This window comes from Euprymna scolopes, chromosome 5 (genome assembly GCF_053919585.1).
Source record: "Euprymna scolopes isolate OS-2025 chromosome 5, ASM5391958v1, whole genome shotgun sequence".
Classification (NCBI taxonomy): Eukaryota; Metazoa; Mollusca; class Cephalopoda; order Sepiida; family Sepiolidae; genus Euprymna; species Euprymna scolopes.
This window is the reverse complement of record NC_136486.1, coordinates 139,424,236-139,444,235: the sequence shown is the minus strand read 5'-3', so window position 1 is coordinate 139,444,235 and position 20,000 is coordinate 139,424,236.

Genomic DNA, 20,000 nt, shown 5'->3' with positions numbered 1-20,000 from the left:
TATATACAGACATATACATATACATTATATATACACACATACATATACATTATATATACACATATACATTATATATACACACATATACATATACATTATATATACACACATATACATATACATTATATATATACACCCATATACATTATATATATACACACATATACATATACATTATATATATGCACACATATACATATACATGATATATATACACATATATACATATACATTATATATATACTCATATATACATATACATTATATATATACTCATATATATACATATACATTATATATATACTCATATATATACATATACATTATATATATATACTCATATATATACATATACATTATATATATATACTCATATATATACATATACATTATATATATATACTCATATATATACATATACATTATATATATACTCATATATATACATATACATTATATATATACTCATATATATACATATACATTATATATATATACTCATACATATACATTATATATATACATATATATACATATACATTATATATATACATATATATACATTATATATACACATATATACATTATATATACACATATATACATTATATATACACATATACATTATATATATACACATATACATTATATATATACACATATACATTATATATATACACATATACATTATATATACACACATATACATTATATATACACATATATACATTATATATACACATATACATTATATATATACACATATACATTATATATATACACATATACATTATATATATACACATACATTATATATATACACATATACATTATATATATACACATATACATTATATATACACATATACATTATATATACACATATACATTATATATATACACATATACATTATATACACACATATACATTATATATACACACATATACATTATACACATACACATATACATATATACACACATATACATATATACACACATATACATTATATATATATACACACATAAACATATATACACACATATACATATATACACACACATACATTATATATATACACACATATACATATATACACACATATACATATATACACACATATACATTATATATATATACACATATATACATTATATATATATACACATATACATTATATATATACACACATATACATTATATATATACACACATATACATTATATATATACACACATATACATTATATATATACCCACATATACATTATATACACACACCCATATATATACACATATAAATACACACATATATATACACACACACAAATATATACCCACATATGTATATATATATATATATATATATATATATATATATATATATATATATATATATTTATTCATCTATGAGTGTGTAATATTACATGAAGTCGTACCGTATGTTTTCAATCCGGATGTATTTTCATAATCACACACATTAATTTATTATAAATTATTTTTTAATCTCGAAATAATGCAAATCTGTTTCCTCCTAATTTTTCTGTAAAATAAAATAAATAAAAACACCGACGCGGAAACCACGCTTTATAACCGATCTATAAATATAAAAACATATTTTCAGAATACAGTTATTCTTATGACAAGTAAACTAAGCAAAACTTATGTGCAGGAACTAATGTTTAATTTTTTTTTTTCGTTAATGTATATTAAGAAATATACGCTGACGACGGCTTAGCGATTTGAACACAAGGTTTTAATAACTTTATTCCCATAAATATATCAATGTATTTATTATTGTTACATTCAACGTGTATTTAATTGTATTAAATAATTACTGAAACAAAACGCATTTTATTAATACATGAATCAGATTTATCTATTTTTAATTATAGCTAATCCAATGAGTAATACTTATAGGTTGTACATTTTTCTACCATTTGTTGTGTTTTAATATATATATATATATATATATATATATATATATATATATGTGTGTGTGTGTGTGTGTGTGTGGATTTTTAGAACAGTCAAACGTCGCAGCTCACACGAGTTAGGAATCGTGTGTGGGTGTGTGAGTGTGTATTTCTATGTGTATCTAAGTAAACCAAACTGAATTTTTGAGGTAAGGAATTCTGATTGGTATTGTACGGACTACTATCCTCATCTTGAATATTTTTCTCAAAAGGTGTCGGCCTAGGGAACCTCCGGTCTACTTTAGTTTTTTCGCACCGTACATCTGAAGAAGGCCGGAGGCTACATCGTTGTGCCCATTGTGATAATTGCATGTAAAATGATAACTTCATCGCTAATAATACAAAGAAAATCAATCACTTTGAATTTAAATCAATCATGAACAGTAAATAACAAAGAATCGATCACTTCAATTTTTAAGTAGATACATATTTTTAGTTAACACATTTTCAACATCATAGTTATAAAGTTGTAGAAATGATTAGGTTTTTGTAAACGCATATATTTTGTATGCATATTATGTACAACGACCTGTAAATCAGACTGTAATAAAACAACTGCAAATTTTACCTTAATAAAAAAAAAATCATACACAAATAATATTTTTAATATATACCTCCATTGATAAGAATAAATCTGGTTACATAAGTGCAAAAGCTTAAAAGTAGTGAGTAGAAATTGAATTACTTAATATTCCTTTTTTCAGGCTAAATATGTTTTCAGAAATATTGGCATAAATAATTATGCATAAATAAATATGCATAATTGGTCAGAGGAAAAAATGTAGTATCTGTTCTGACGTTACACTTACTCCATTGTATTTTCGGACAGTTTAGAGCCATTCTTTAAGACTGGTCTAATTAAAAAAAAAACTTTCTTGCAAAAAAAAATTTGCTACATGAAAAAAATGGCCATGTACCTAAATCTGCACTCGTGGTTAGGCAGGTATGCAGGGACATGCTAACTTATACAATTATGGAAGAAATAACACCTGTCAAATAAACTGGGATGCGAATATTATTAAACAGAAAACAAGCAAACTTACCGATATTCTAGAATAAGATGTAAGCCAAACATACTTTGTTAGATCAAAGTCATCTTCATCCCTTACACTTCCTCCTCCATCGCCACCCAAATCTACCTGTCGCTTTCGCCGACTCGAAACCTTATCGTCGGATTTCGTTATCGTATCGTTTTTTCCAACAACTTTCCCTTTTTTCAATTGTGACCTGTAAAATCCGACCACTTGCGAGTGGTTTCTTTTCGGCACGACCCGTTTTGCCGGTGATATGGGCTCGATTTTAATATCATCTGTATCTTCATCCTCGACAAGTCGAAATTCGATCACCTCCCGCTTCGAAACAGTCCCTCGGGTTTGTTGGTTGTTTTGTAGGTGTCTTAGTTGGTTTTGTGTAATCCATGTGCCCGCGACAAGAACCACCACAAGGGACACGATCAGCACATACAGAACGCGGATGTGTAGACGCAGTTGGGACTCAGGGTTACTTGAGGCCATGATTATACCTTGGGGAATTCCCTCGGTAAATATCGGCCGATTTCGCTACAGAAAATATAGGAAAAACAAAAAAAAAAATCCCTGGTAAATGAACTGATTTTTTTTTTTATATTTTTCTATATATGCATATATTAAAATCCGTCATGTAATTGTGTACAAATATATACATATATTTATTCTTTCTTTTTTATTATAAGATTCCGTTTATTTTTATTTGAAAAATCTTGAATATTTACGAATTTCTCCTGTTAAACGCAGTAAAAATCAGCAGTACTCGCACGTCACCACATTGCTGGATGCAAGTGTGATAGATACACTCCATGCGACATAACTTTTAAATACGTGTGCTTATATTTGTAATCTATAAGAAGTTGCAGCGCGAACAAATTGTTGAGAAAGGAATAAACACTGTGATGCTTGTCAAAGCAGAGGATCAGCCCTGCGATGTGAGCACAACCGATTCGCAAGAAGCCTTGCTTCGACGCACCAGCAAGGAGAGGACGACCGAGCAAAGAGTTGTAGGGAGGAATACAGCGGTTCGAGCGAGACAAGAATCAATAGAGAGAGAGAGAGAGAGAGAGAGAGAGAGAGAGAGGGGAGAGCGGGAGGGAGAGAGAGAGTGATGCTGAAGGAAAGGATGAGGAGTACAGAGAAATGAACCAAGAGGGCGTGAGTAAACTAAGAAGAAGAATAAATATAATATCCTCTAAGAATAAATATGGAAGCCCCGGGGAAGTAAATAAAAGAAAACGTGTAAGTGGTTGGGTCGGTTTTCCGTAGGTAGAACAGCTGAAGCAGTTGTTAAATGAAGTTACGGGAACAGGGAACAGAACATCGCGCGGAAGTTATATATATATATATATATAGCGTTTATTAATGGTAAATAATAACTTCATGTAAAAAGCGTGTTAGAATGGAAAGGAACACACACACAAGCAATACTATTTTTAAATTAATTTTAAACGAATGTCTGTGATCCTAATGATGTTAAAAATCGTTATGTAATATGTTGTTTTTTTTGCAGTTGTTTAAGAAAAGTCAAAATCGACGAGATAAAAGTACATAAATGTTAGCATAAACAACTAACTGACAAACGACGACAATATATCGATGGAAATACATACACACACATACACACACACAAGACGTGAAAGACCAATTATTACATTACTTTTTTATTATTATTATTGTTATCGATTACGCGTATACAGTTACTAAAGAAGTGCGTATTTAGTTCGCGCAACTTGAAATAATAGTAAAATACTATAGCGTGAAAAACCAGACGAAGAAAACGTTTTCATTTTGTTATACGTGGTGGATTTTTCTTTATCCGGAACAACGAAATAAATTACTTGTTTTCTACTGAAGTATCTCCAAACAAGCGCATGAGATGCTTAGTACATATTATACAATAAATCGTCAATGATACATTTCTAATTTGGAAAACATACGAACTGTGTGTGTGTATATATATATATATATATATATATATATATATAACACAGACTAATACGTGATACTCGCGTATTTGGGAAATTTGACAAAAATACTGTTACCACAGAGTATTTTGTATAGCTTAATACTTTGCAAATAAATGAATGCGTATATATATATATATATATATATATATATATATATATATATGTGTGTGTGTGTGTGTGTGTGTATATACACACGTACATCTACATACACATACACATACATACATCGTCACACACGTATGTACACCGTCGCACCTCTACACATATATGTACCTGTACACAACTATACACCTGCATTTAAACATTTATCCGCAAAGAGCATGTATATTAACTCAATCAATAAAATGTTGATCGGGAATATATTGGTCGATTTAGAAATGTTTAAAGTGTTTTAATCCATGTTTAGGACCAATAGAGTAGTTATTCTATTTCTCTAAAATTAATTGAATTGAATATAGCCATCCCCCCATAAAACATCTAACTCTCTCTCTTTTTTATGAGTTAGCTTTTTCTTTTTATTTTCTTTTAGTTTACTGTTTTCCCTATTCTTGCATAATATGTTTATTCGTTTATGTGAATAATTCATTGTAATAGTTAATTGTTTTGAGTAATGTCTTTCTTGTTTTTTTTCTATATTTAAAATTATAACAACGCTCTGTCAATACTGTGCTCTACTTGATAGAAAATAATTGTTTGCAATTTTCTCAAATCGAGAGTCGTTATATTATACCGTAAGTAATAGCGTGATCTCGTATATTTTATAGAAATAATAACACATTAATTAAATCACCAAACAGGACGAAGAAATGGCATCTCATAACTTCATAGAATATAATACAAATATAAACATGATCGAAATTCAATATATACAACTAGTAAAATCACATAAAATAAGAATTTGGTTTTAACCATATCCAAGCCAATTTAATATGGATTTATTTTTACTTTGTATATATATATATATATATATATATATATATATATATATATATATATATATATATATATATATATATATATATATAGGTGTAAGTATAGAGCATATGCTTACAGAGGATATATGCATATATTTTCCATTATATGCTACTTAGATACACGGTATTGCCCACTAGTTCAATACGCTTAAACATTATATTTTAATTCATACAGATTGCGTATGCATTATAGAATCAATCCTCTACAGATTATTACACATGAGGGAAATGATTTGCCCGATAATCTAATTCACACAAAAAATTGCATATTAATAATGATAATGCAGTTCATCAAATTCCGTCAATGTGTGTTTAGTATATCACGTCCGACGTTATTTGACGATGAATTCTCTGGAAAAGTCCCCTCTGATTAATGTTTACTTTTAAAATATGCAATCGAAAAAATGATCCACGGCGATTTTAAATTATACCTCTTCTTTTTTCGTGAAGTCAACTATTTCATAAGAAACAAAATAACATGGTGAGGTAAAGGGGATCAGTCGATGTAATCGGATTCTCTACCACTTAGCTACATATCCAGATGGCAATAAATTTGTATTTACAGAAAGAAATGAGTTTTGGATTTTATTATTTCCACTGGTTTGTGTAAAGAAAAGTATTCGTCTGGAAAAAAAAAATATCTATAAGAGAGAAAGGCTACTTTTTAAACCAATTTTTTTCGATCTTAGAAAATAATTTGCTGAGATATTATAATTTCGCTTGTCTGGTGTGATGTAAAATATTTCCCAGAATAAATTTTTTATCTAAAAATATGAAAGATATGTTAAGATTGGAGTTTTTGGATTATCGGATGAGTTTTTGTATGGAACAAACATGAGAACACGACCTGGAATATAAATTCCTTTCATGTGAAATTTGCAAAAGATAGGCTAAGTCGTTTCGCAACCTATGAGGTAGGAACATTCTCTGATATACACACGGAGAGTCATATATATATATATATATATATATATATATATATATATATATATATATATATATATATATATATATATTGTGAAATTGCACGGAGTGTTTTTATTTAATTATCTGTTTTGTAAATTTTACATTTCCCCAATGGACGTTTTTATGTCTCTGTCGAATTTGTGTAGGAGAGTTCCGTATTCGTTTTCGTCCCTCTGTTTTTATTTGTGTAAGTACTTACACCTGACTGTGTTGAGCCATTTTTAATTACAGTTTCGTTTAAAAATGGATTAATTTATATGCTTTATTCAAATTATATTTTAATTACATGGAAGAGTGAAGCAATCAAAAACGGCCTGAAGACTACTGAAAAAAATCAGTTGAAATTACTTGAAAAAATCAGTTGAAACTACTTGAAAACTAAACAAAACAGATAGTAAGAAACGGCTATGGAACTTTCCTATACAATTTATGCAGAGACATTAGAATGCCCATTCGACAAATGGAAAAATTAAAAAAAAAAGATCAACTGTTGGTTACCAGTCAGGTAAATCCGAGATAAATGTGTTTAATTACCCGATGGTTCTGTGACTTGCAGATGATTTAGTTTTTGGTAGCAAGAGTTGCGCAATCTCTCAGAATACTCATCTATCGGGTGCTGTTTTTATTCCAGTGGCAAGTAGAATTTCAGGATGCCTGGAACCCTGATTAGCCTTGAATATATATATACATATACATATATATATATATATATATATATATATATATTACACAGTGGTCACCACTTATCAAGGTCCAGAAGCCACTCAGGGATAAGTGTTATTGCAAGTACATTACGTTTGTGTGGAGATTTGATGAAGTCTTTACTTAAGGGTGCGGTTCATTAGGAATTTGTTAACGTTGGACTTGAACACATCCAAGTGGTAGTCAGGTGGGAAGCAGGAAGACGGAATAGAGTTCCACAGGCGTGCAGTTCTAAGAAATAAGCTTTGTTCATGGAATCCACGTTTTGATTTAGGCGCAGATATAGAGTGGGGGAAATTTTTCACAGTGGATTCGGCTAGACGGGTGTTTTTCGTGAAAGATTGGCGAGGGGGTACCAGAGATTGGAGTTCAGACGAGCACCTGCCATGGAAATAACGATAACACAAGGATAGGCTCGCAATATCTCTTCTGTGGGAGCGAGGTTGCAAGGTAGATAAAAGGGCATCCCCCACTAAGCCACGAAGTCTATTTTGTACTCTGTCAAGGCATGATAGGCTGTTTTTAGCAGCTCCTGCCCAGATATAGCAGCAGTATTCCATCCTTGGAGGTACTTGGCTTTTATATAGATAGAGAATTGCATCAGTAGTGAGATATCTTCTGGAGCGGTAGAAAGATCCCACCATCTTTCCAGCGACATTAGCAACAGACTTGATGTACGTGTTCCATTTCAGATCAGGTGTAAAGGTCAAACCCAGAAGCTTGTCAAAACACGGGGCCTCTCCCAGACAAGATCCATCCATCCCAATTGATGCCAGATGGGGATCAGAGCGTTGATGATGTAAGGATAGGAGTTTGGTGTTAGATGCATTAAAAGGTAACCAGCCACGTCTTCCCCCACTGACCCACACGCTCGAGATCAGAGGAGGGAGAATCAGAGAGAACTTTGTCATTTACAGCCTGTGATGTGTTGCCGTAGATGGTCGTGTCATCAGCATAGATGTCAACGAATGATGTAAGTATGTGTTTAGGGAGGTCATTGTTATAGATCAGAAAGAGAGTTGGGCCCAGGATTGAACCTTGAGGGACTCCAGCAAATATACTGCAGGCCTCTGATTTTTGTCCATCGACTACTACTCTTATGAGCCTATCCGAGAGAAATGATTTAATAATTGAGAAAACATTTCCAGCTATATCGTAGCTGGAAATCTTATGAAGTAGACCCTTATGCCATACCTTGTCGAAGGCTTTTGATATGTCAAGAGCAATTGCCCTAGAAAGGAAGCCTGTGTCAAGAGATTCACTAATCCTGTGAGATATAACCGTCAGCACATCTGCGGTAAATCTTGCAGAGCGGAAACCATATTGTGTGTCACTAAGAACGTTGTTTCTGCTGAGGTGGTTGACTATATCTCTATTTAATATGGATTCCAGCAACTTACTCATAACACACAGGCGACTTATTGGTCTATACTGAGAGGGAGATGACTTATCGCCTGAATTCTTAAATACAGGGCAAACTGATGAGGTCTTCCAAGGAGTCGGAAAGCACTTCTCCTTAAGGCATGTTTGTTGCTTATGTGCACATATGTAGACATTAAAATATATATTACATCCTATAAGGTTTACGCACATTCCTGTCAGATCATTGAAGTTAAACCACGATGGGCCAGGCAAGGATTAGCTGGGTGACAATTTGTGAATTTTAGTCTGTAATATTCTCCGTATATGTCAGCATTGTGTACAGTCATTATGATATTCTTTATTCATATGTATTAAGCTGTATTTCTCTCTGTTTTTTTTGTTTACAACTTTTTTAATATATAAAAAACGTGTGCTACTTTAATCTTTCATTTATTTCTACATATAGTATCATATTTGCAAAAAATATACAACTTAGAGATCGGCTTATTTTCATATGCCATTAAGAAAATCGATTTTACTAAATAGCGGTAGCTTAGTTAATGTTTTATCGAGAGAATTCTTTTAACTGTTCGATTTAAAATTGCTATTTAATAACTTTTAAACAACAATTATATTGATAATATATTTAATTTTATTTATTTTGGAATTAATATTTCTAACAGCGACATTTTTTAAAAACTTTTTGTTTAGAGTTATTTGCCCCTAGATGCTATCCATAAAACAAAAACGTTCACCAAATATCATTTTGTAATTTCATTAAGTTTCAAGCTTGAAAAATAATTCCGTGTAGATAGAAAAATGTTTGGCTTTTGTTTTTTTTGTTTTTTAAATATTAAAAAAAAACACTTACGAAAAAACTGAAAATATTTCATTTGTTTGTTTGATTTTATTCCTTAAACGGCGTGTCGTTTATTACCTAAAAAATGAAGATCCACTGCCACCCTAAATTCCCCAATTTACACTTTTGTTTTCAGTTTCCGCGTTAATTTAATCGATTACAAACTTAATTTTCCAATTAAAGAGGTAACTTTATGCCACGTAACCCAGCGGAATTTAACCCCTAAAAAATGGAGATGTACTTTTTTCAGCTCAATACATTAAAAACGCATTTATAAATATTATGAGGGAAGAAATTTTGCAAAAAAATAACATGTTAGAATGGGGAATCACTTTTCTATATAAATGCAATTTAAAACAGCACCCACTTTTGGGCCCCCTAGCGTTCAACGAAACATGTTACCTCTGGCATTTTTCAAGTTTTGAGATTGAGGGGGAGGGGAAGGCTAAATCTAACAAATATAATTTTTTTCTAGTGGGGGAATATTAAATTGGAAACATAAAATAACGATACATTTAATTTTTTTTTTATGAGACCATACTCTACTTTCAAAGAATTTAATAAACAAAACAAACCCCAAAATCTTACAAATTCATTTTTTTTTGTGGGGGAGATTACATTAGATTAGATGGGGGGTAGGAGGATTACATAAATGACAAATAAAAAGCAAGTCGAAAGCTCCAACTAACAAAAACCGAAAATGTCCTTCATTTACAATAAAATAAACGCCAGTAACAAAGTACTACTACAAAATTAAAGGTAGTTTATCGGCGTAAATCATTTGATAGACAAAAAAATATATAAAAAAAAACTATTTATTTTTATATAACCCATTATTAGACACAAACAAAACAAAAGAACAAACAAACAAACAAAAAAGTATTTTTATTTTTTAATTATTTATTAGTCTTAATGTGCACGCCTTGTACATCTAAAATTTGGCCTTTTTACGTTTGACAAATTGTTTTTTTTAAGGCCAAATTTGACAGTTTTTACGCTCTTTGATTACAAAAAAAATATGGCGGCCATAAACATAGTTTATGAAAGAGCTTAAAAAGAGCAATCTGCTAAACCTTAGACAGGCCAAATTTTAAAAGCAATACAGCGGCCTCGAATGATATAAATGATAAAAAAAATATTTAAAAAGAATTTTTTTCTGGTTTTATTTTAGCCTTTGGGTCCAACAATGTGTTTTATATAAAAATAGTCTTTATATTTTTTGTCTGGCAAATAATTTACGCTGCTAAACTACACATTTACCAAAATAAAAAAATAAACGCACGCATTAATGTTTATAAACGTTATTTTTGGGGCCTTCACAAAATTTGGAGATATCTTAGGACAGTGATCCCTTCTGCCAGAATTTCTGGTGGAGAGGATATCATACTTCTTTTTGGGGGCGATTACATTTGAAATTCTCATGGGGGTATTCACGTTACCCATGATGAAAACTTTACGTCAACCCAGGCAACGCCGAGTACCCATGCTAGTATATATATACATATATATATATGTATATATATATATATATATATATATATATATATATATATATATATACGTGTGTGTGTGTGTGTGTGTGTGTGTGTGTCAAATGACCGATGAATTCAACCAAGTACCCTTATATACATTGGGTGCAGTGAGATTTGAATTAGAGAATTGTGACTGATAAAACTAGTGGCTAATTTTAAATAGAATACAGTCGTTGTTATAGTTCGTTCACTTGTCGAAACCAGAAAAAAGGATCTGCGGGTTGTATGCACGGAAATACGAATCATAGCGAAAGGGATGTGCGATTATAAAGAAATTACAGAACGAAGACTTACGGTACTTCACATAATATGGACGGAAGCAGAAACTACTGACTGTTAAGATACGGGTGAATAACATTCCGAAAACGCGCAGAAATTTTCCCCAACATTTAAGCACTCTCAAGACAATGATGGTATGGTAATTCACAGGCCTTTTTGAGAAACTCACAGATAAAAGTGGACGGCAAGAATGCGTACGAAATTCAGTGCGTCATGAAAATGAAGACTGCTTGAACTATATGTCATACCACCATTTTTTAATAGTAACGCTATTCAAACTAGATTTATATGACCATAATCGATTACCTTCAACAGTTCTCAAATGCTGAACCAGTATTAATATCCTTATAAAAAAAAACACTCATAACAGGTTGTATGAAAATGTTTCATTAGTAGCAACATCCGATTCTCAACATTCCAAATTGTCACCCCATTGAAAAATAGTGCTTCCGTGTGGAAAGATGAAAATGATGCTGATTAAACACCAATAACGAACTGCTTGTAATAGTATATTTAGCGATAAATTGTCTCACGAATTATTGAGGCTATTGGAAGTTTGTCGAAGTGAGACAATTCAGTACTGACGTTCATCTAAGAGATGTACATTTTGTTCTGAGAAAACATCGACCAATATATAACAAGTTTAAACTTTAAAAAAATTAAACTGTACCATTGCGTTCAAGCATCATTTATTTTTCTTAAGCATTCTGATAATTTTAAGACAAGATGGGTGTTTACATACATATTGCAATCACTTCAAAACAAGTATTAAATTAATGAAATTAGTGTATGTTTCTTTCGTATGATAATAACGTAAGAAAAAATACTAATGAAAGTATTTAAGAGAAATGGAAAACTATTTGTCAGTCTAAATAAAACGACAAATCATTTTGTTGCTACTCTTGTCCTACCTATCAATAAAGCAGTGTGTGCGTTTCAGTGTCTCACACTAAAGGTATACTTTTAAGAATATTTTTGCATGTAACTTTGTCTCATCTAGTATAAACAATTAGTGCAATATACTCTCTGAAATAATACGAGAGGAAAATTACTTCTAAATGGAATATATTATATTTTTTTAGTGCGAAGGTAGACTATTATTCGTTCTGTAATGATGCAGTCATCCAACCGTTTATTTTTTCGCTTGTGTACGAGAGTAGATTCGCGTCACTACATTAGTTATGGTATGATCCTTTCTAATAGCAGATTATTACAATTTTACATTGAGTTGACGTCACAAAATCGTTAAATCGTCAGCATTTCTAGAGTAGATTCACGGAATTTTATCAACAAAATATAGTATCTATTCTCACAACGTATTTTACTGAATGAAATGGTACCATAGTATGAATCCATCCTCTATAAAGAATGTTATTGTTTTGGTAATAAGATATAATGACTGGTCCCTTTGTTAATATTTCTGTTATCTTAAGAAGCATATACATTTCTTCCTTATGACGGTAAATATCTTAATTAAAAAATATTTCCACATATATTACGAATAGATAGTAAGTATATCTCCAATTCCTTTTCGTAATACTCGTGCTTGTCAAAAGAATATAACATGTTTTTTGGCGCTAAATTCTTATTGAGGACGATCTGTGAGAAGTAATTAGTGCTAAAATATGCCTATCATGTTAAACTAACTAAAATACGACAGAATATTTTTTCATATCAATTGCAATGTCAGTTTCTGAATATTTCGTGTTGCAAAATAATAGAAGAGGGCAGGTAAGTAAAAAATAGTTTTTTTATTAGCATAAATACAAATAAAATTAATCAATATTCAGTAGCACCACCTTTTGCCTTGATAACAGCATCAATTCTTCGGGGAATGCAACTAACAAACTTCTCGCAATCCTGTGTAGAGACTGAACTCCATGTGTTCTGTATTGCAATCAACATTACTGCAAAGATAGTAGGTTTTTCTTTGCGGAGCTTGCTCTTCATCTGGTGCCACAAAGCGTCAATAACATTAAAATCTGGCGAGTTCGTCGGCCATTCAAGAACAATCGTTCCCGGGGCCAGGGAACGTGGTCTTGGCAGAGTGTGCCGGTGCTAAGTCATGTTGAAAACTGATGTATGTAGTCTCCCTGTAAAACTGGTTAACCAACACTGGCATCCAGGATATATTGGTACACTTTTGCGTTTACAGTTCCTTTGATGAAGGATAAATTATCAACAACTTTAGCACGCATGCAGTCCCAAATCATGCAGGAATCCGTAACTTCAGACTTCCTAACGCATACTTGGTTATACCGTTCCGTGGTTCTTCGCCCAAATCGTGGTCCGTGGTCACCGAAGTAGATACAAAATCGGAACTCATCTGAAAAGATCACAATCCATCATTCGTCTGCATCCAGGTTTGATAAGTACTTGCCCATACCAGCTTCTTCAACATCTGCTTTTTGTCAAGGAGCGGTTTGGTGTCAGCTATATGATTTCGGTATCCCAGTTGCCGGAGCATTCAGTAGGTAGTGCTTCTAGAAACATCGGCACCAGAAGCCTGTTTCCACGCTTCAGTGATGTCACTTGTTGTTTGGAATCGACTTTTCTTTGCCACCTTGTCCAGTGGCCGGTAATGTCTTTCGGTGATGCTTTTCTTTCGTCCAAATTTCTTGCGATTACTGCGAGAAATACCATCAACCTTTTCTGCAGCACTTTGGTCACCACTGACCTTGAACCTCTTATCTTGATTGCGATTTCCATGTGCGTCTTTATTTCTGCCCGCAAATCAAACATACACTGTTTCTCAGGCATATATGTATTAAGAGCGACCCATTCTAAGACAGTATTATTAAATCTCTTTCAAAATCTTTTTAAACAATATTTGCAAACTTTTTGGAGTTTAAGGTTACTCAACGACAAAATGTTCTATTAAATTTAAACGTTGCCTTTTCTAAAGTGGCAATAAAGTACTCATTGTCTGCCATATGTACCTCCTCATATGATTAAAAAAAGTTACAATTGGTATTTAAATATAAGATATCTCCCCAGTACAATTTACAAGGCGAACATTATCCCAAGCGGAATTAATTTACATATGTTCTATTATTTGGACCAGAACGAGTCTATTTCAATTCCGAGCATAGAGGTAGCTTAGCGTTAATTAGACTGGCAGTAATCATCTCACACATATGTTCGAGGTAGAGATGCTGCATGTTCCTTTGTCAGCATTACATCCTTATTGCAAACATTTTTAGTGTTCACCATGAAACTATCCGCTCAGGCTAAAGTAAAAAGGAAAATAATGTTCAAAATCATATTCATGAGGAATGCAAAAATAACAAAAAAGGGGTCTCCTTTTATTTATGCAATAATGTTTAAAATGCATCAGTTTATTTCGAATTGGATCAAACAGGAATAATGTCCGCTACTGCTACATGACTAGCAAAATAAATGTAAAATTACCTTAGTAAAATTTAGTGTCTACTACTATAATACAGAGTTAAAAATGAAAAATAATTGAACACAAATCTAGTATATAAATGGATATATGCCTGCCTGTCTCCATATTTTCAAACTATCTCTTCCGAAGTTAACCGTCGACGAGCGGGGCTAGGGACCTCAGATGGTTATTATTTTACAGACTGTTTTTTTTTTCATTGATCCTTAGCCTGTGTAAATAAATTTTAAGCAGACATCATCGAGTTGTTGTTTTCTTACTTTTGAAACACAAATTTTATACTATATACAAAATCTGGATAAATTAAAATATTATATTTAAGCGTATTCTACGACGGGGCAAAGCCGGGTACTCCCCGTAATGTCTTATATACGAGCTGTAAATGAAGAAACCTCTTAGGAAGATTTCCACCATGCCAGTAATTAAAGCAACAACCTGTCAGACGGAAAAAAATGAAAACATATCTGACAAATTCACCGTTCAAATAGATTAAAGATCAATTCAATATACTGCACTAAATGAATAGTTAGAATCTTCATTAAATAGCCCTCGTGGTTCGAATATATGAGATAGCGAGTGAATGTCTAACACCCTCAGCAAATACAAAAATGATGTATAAATGAAAAAGTTATTCCCTACTACAAGATATCCCCGAATGCCTCAGGTGTTCTGGATATAGTCTATAGAGAACAACTGCAATTAGAATGCTATATCTTACAAGTACACTTTGACCAAATTTTTTAAATAACATATTATTCTAAGTTGATATAAGATCCCCCTCGACACGGCTTAAGACTGCAGCATGAGAGGAATGCGGCACTTTTGAAGTAATATTACTTCAAGTACACCGAACGAGGGGAAAAAGTTATCATACTAGATGGATTATTTTCCATGCATTCGGTTGTCCGACAGACTAAATGAAATATATGCTATAACATTTAACTGAACGAGTTGGGAGAAGAAACATAATATATTTCACTTTTTATCTCAAAGTTTTAGAGGTAAATTAAAACTTTATTATATATTCAAAATATCTATGTATAACATAGAAATAAAGTATAAGCCACGAGAATATGTTGAAGTACAACAAAAATATGACACATACATATGCATACATATATATATGAGCTCAGATAAATGCACGCATACATAAATATATTGATACCCAAAAGTATATGTTATAGAAATAAAAGTGTATATACTTTTTATGTACAGGAAATGCTTCTAAATTAACTATTTGATATAAATTTGGAAACAAGGACAACTCGGGCTATATTTAATTCAAAGAAAAGGCGGGAAACGAGAGTGGATATGCCTAATAAATCTTATATATACATATCCGTGACAGAAAGACAATATCGAAGATCGATAAATATTCTAGTAATTATACTGTAATCAAGATAAAGTTTTGTCAGTTAATGTCGGAACAGAACTCCAGATTTTAAAATTAAAACATAGAATATCTTCATTAATAGCTTCAAAAAAGACACACAACAGAATACTTATTTGTGAAATTAGTCTTAACAACTGTTATTTTGGGTAAGCAACAATTTAAGTAGTCTAATCCATACGTATTAATATGTATCATATGCACGATGTCATGGAATTGAATATTGTGGAGACAAAGTATTAAAGACAGACAGGGGGAAAATTAGATATGAAAAAATAAGAAAGTTCATCGTGCCAGTCCAAACAAGTAAAGTCTCAAGAGAATATATTCTGAAATAAACGGATTAAATCTCCCAATTGATTGTTATTTTTTTTATGTTTAATGGTTCTATTTTGATTTTTCATACACGTGTTTGAAAGCAGGTATATGAGTAGGTATATATACAGGGGGTGGCAAATATCATAGGTATTTTTACGTGTATATTATGAATAATTAATTTAAGAGAGTCGAAATATTATCTTTTATTTTTACATACGTAAATATCGCGTCTCTTATCTTGTCTTTTTATCCTCATATTCCGTGAGGGAGGTTTGAGCCAATGGTGGAAGATTGCATTTTCTTATTAGTCAGAACCTTTTCTACCTAATGCTTATCGTTTGCAAGTTTTTACCTTTAATTAGTATTTATTCGTTTACCTTTTTTTTAGCATTGCGTTGTCCTTATCATTCAGTGTTTTTTCTACGAATTAAATTTACTTAACATTATCAAAGATAAAGTCTGTAAATACATGCATGTTTGGTTTCATTTCAGTGTATACAAATAAGTATATAAGATTGTATATATGTATATACAAATAGCAAGCTTATATGAGTTTATTTTTAATCGTATTTACGTGCCAACAAAACCATCTCAATATATATATATATATATATATATATATATATGTTTGGAGAAAAATAGAAAAACCGAATGAAATTATTAAAATAATAAACGTTTCGTCCGTATTTCAGAGGACATCTTCAGGATATTAAAGTAAAAATGCAAGAAAAGAAAAAGTAATAGACTATACGAAAAAGAAAACAGTTTTTAATCCTACCCATGTCGGGAAGGACAATGTTTAAAATGTTAAAAAAAAACTACAGTACCCATCCTATTTCATTTCTTACGCAAAGAAAAAAGCTACAGACATACACTATAATATAAACAGACAGAAAAATAAAACAAATACCGCACTATTAAACAGATATCTTTCCATTCCCACCCACACCAAAAATACAAAAATCTACGACACTCTTAATAGACTTGATTTTCACTTGATACAAACAATTTCCACAACAATAAAACAGACATTAAAAACTATCAAGCACTCTCCCAAAACCCTCACATCCGACGCCGGTATATATTCCATCCCATGTAACAACTGTCAACACATAGGTGAAACAAAGCGAGAATTGAAATTAAGACTTTAACAACACAGAAGAGATATAAGGAATGGTGACGCCCTAAATGCACTTTTTTGCCATTGTGCGGAACACGATCACTCGTTTAATTTAGATCATGCGAAAATTATTAAATAGGTGATAAATAGAGCTAAAAGAAGACTTTTAGAATCAGCACTAATATTGAATACTAATACTATTACGCAAAGAAAAGGCTTCTACCATTTAATCCCTAGCCTAGGGAAAATAATAATCAAAGAACAAAATATCAAAACAGATCCTGCTTAACCATTTTTCCTTAAATATTTCAACAAAATGAATAAGTTTAGAGAGAGGAAAAAAGTGTACATATTTATTCAACGCATTTTTTAAAAGTCTATATATAGAGGCATTGAACAACCCAACCTTCCCATACACACACATGTTTGTCCTTCCCGACATGGGTAGGATTCAAAAACTGTTCTTTTTTTCGTATGATCTATGCCTTTTCTTTTCTTGAATTTTTACTTCAATATCCTGAAGATGTCCTCTGAAATAGCGACGAAACTCTGATTATTTTAATAATTTCATTCGGTTTTACTATTTTTCTCAAAACATAACGTCAACCACCGCTGGTATTTTATTTTATATATATATATATATATATATATATATATATATATATATATATATATATATATATGTGTGTGTGTGTGTGTGTGTGTGTGTGTGTATGTGTGTGTGTCCGCAGACGAAAACCCGGTTATAAATATGCTCGCGTCTGAGAACATAAAGGCACGCCCCATTCTTACTAAACGATTTCGGAGAACTACTGATAACTTCCACTAGTTTACATATTGATTGGCAGAAAAATAAGCCATAATTATGATTTCACAAATATCCTCTCACACATCTGAGACACGCACTCGGGAATTTTATATTTCAGCCACAGCAAGGGCATTTCCCTGCTAAACTACGACCAAGATATGAATATATATATTTGTATGGACAGAATAAACACCTGGATGTTTTAGACAAACCGTCTGATTTGCGGAACAGTTATTTTACATTACAATGCACTTTCTCTCAGTTATTTATATGCTACATAACTAATTATGGGCCGAAAACCCTTCAGATTCGTCGTAAATTTTAACAATAATGATTAGACATTTGGAGACTTCATAGTAAACAAAATATGAGAATAATCTAACAATTGAAAAGGTAAGTGTATAAGATTCGAATTAATATTTGCTATTGGTCATACCACATAACTTCTTTTGTTCCTAGAATCAAAGTCATTGATTACATTTTGGTAAACGTTAGTATTATGAGTCCATATAAACATATTATATGTTGTTTTTACCATGTTAAATGATGATAACTTAAACTGTGTCACTAATTGGATGTGTAAGGATTATTATTTTACTCGAAATGTCGAGGTATTTTACTATGGAAATATTGCCATAGCAATTTAACTATAGAAGGGCGTCTACGTTTCCACCCCTTCGGAATCAATCACGCATACTATTTATTTTAATTTGACTACGCACATTTAGCTAAACGAAGCACATCGATGAACACATATGTAGATAACACAGAATTGTGTGTATATATATATATATATATATATATATATATATATATATATATATATATATACTTCGTTCTGATAATAGTGTCTTAGCAGATCCCAAATATATATGCGCTATTTCTAAGACACGTTTAACTGAGAGGTTTATTTGTGATTCTAACCACTCCTTTTTATACGCAACTCATTGCTTCAGTTTAACTAGATTGATGTATTAACTAGATGTGTGTGTATGATAATATGAGCATTTACATTTATAAATATATATATATAAATATATATATATAAATAAATATATATAAACAAATAAATATATATAAACAAATAAATATATATAGATATATATAAATATATATATAAATATATATATATATATATATATAAATATATATATATATATATATATATAAATATATATATATAAATATATATATATATATATAAATATATATATATATATATATAAATATATATATATATATATATATAAATATATATATATATATATATAAATATATATATATATATATAAATATATATATATATATATATA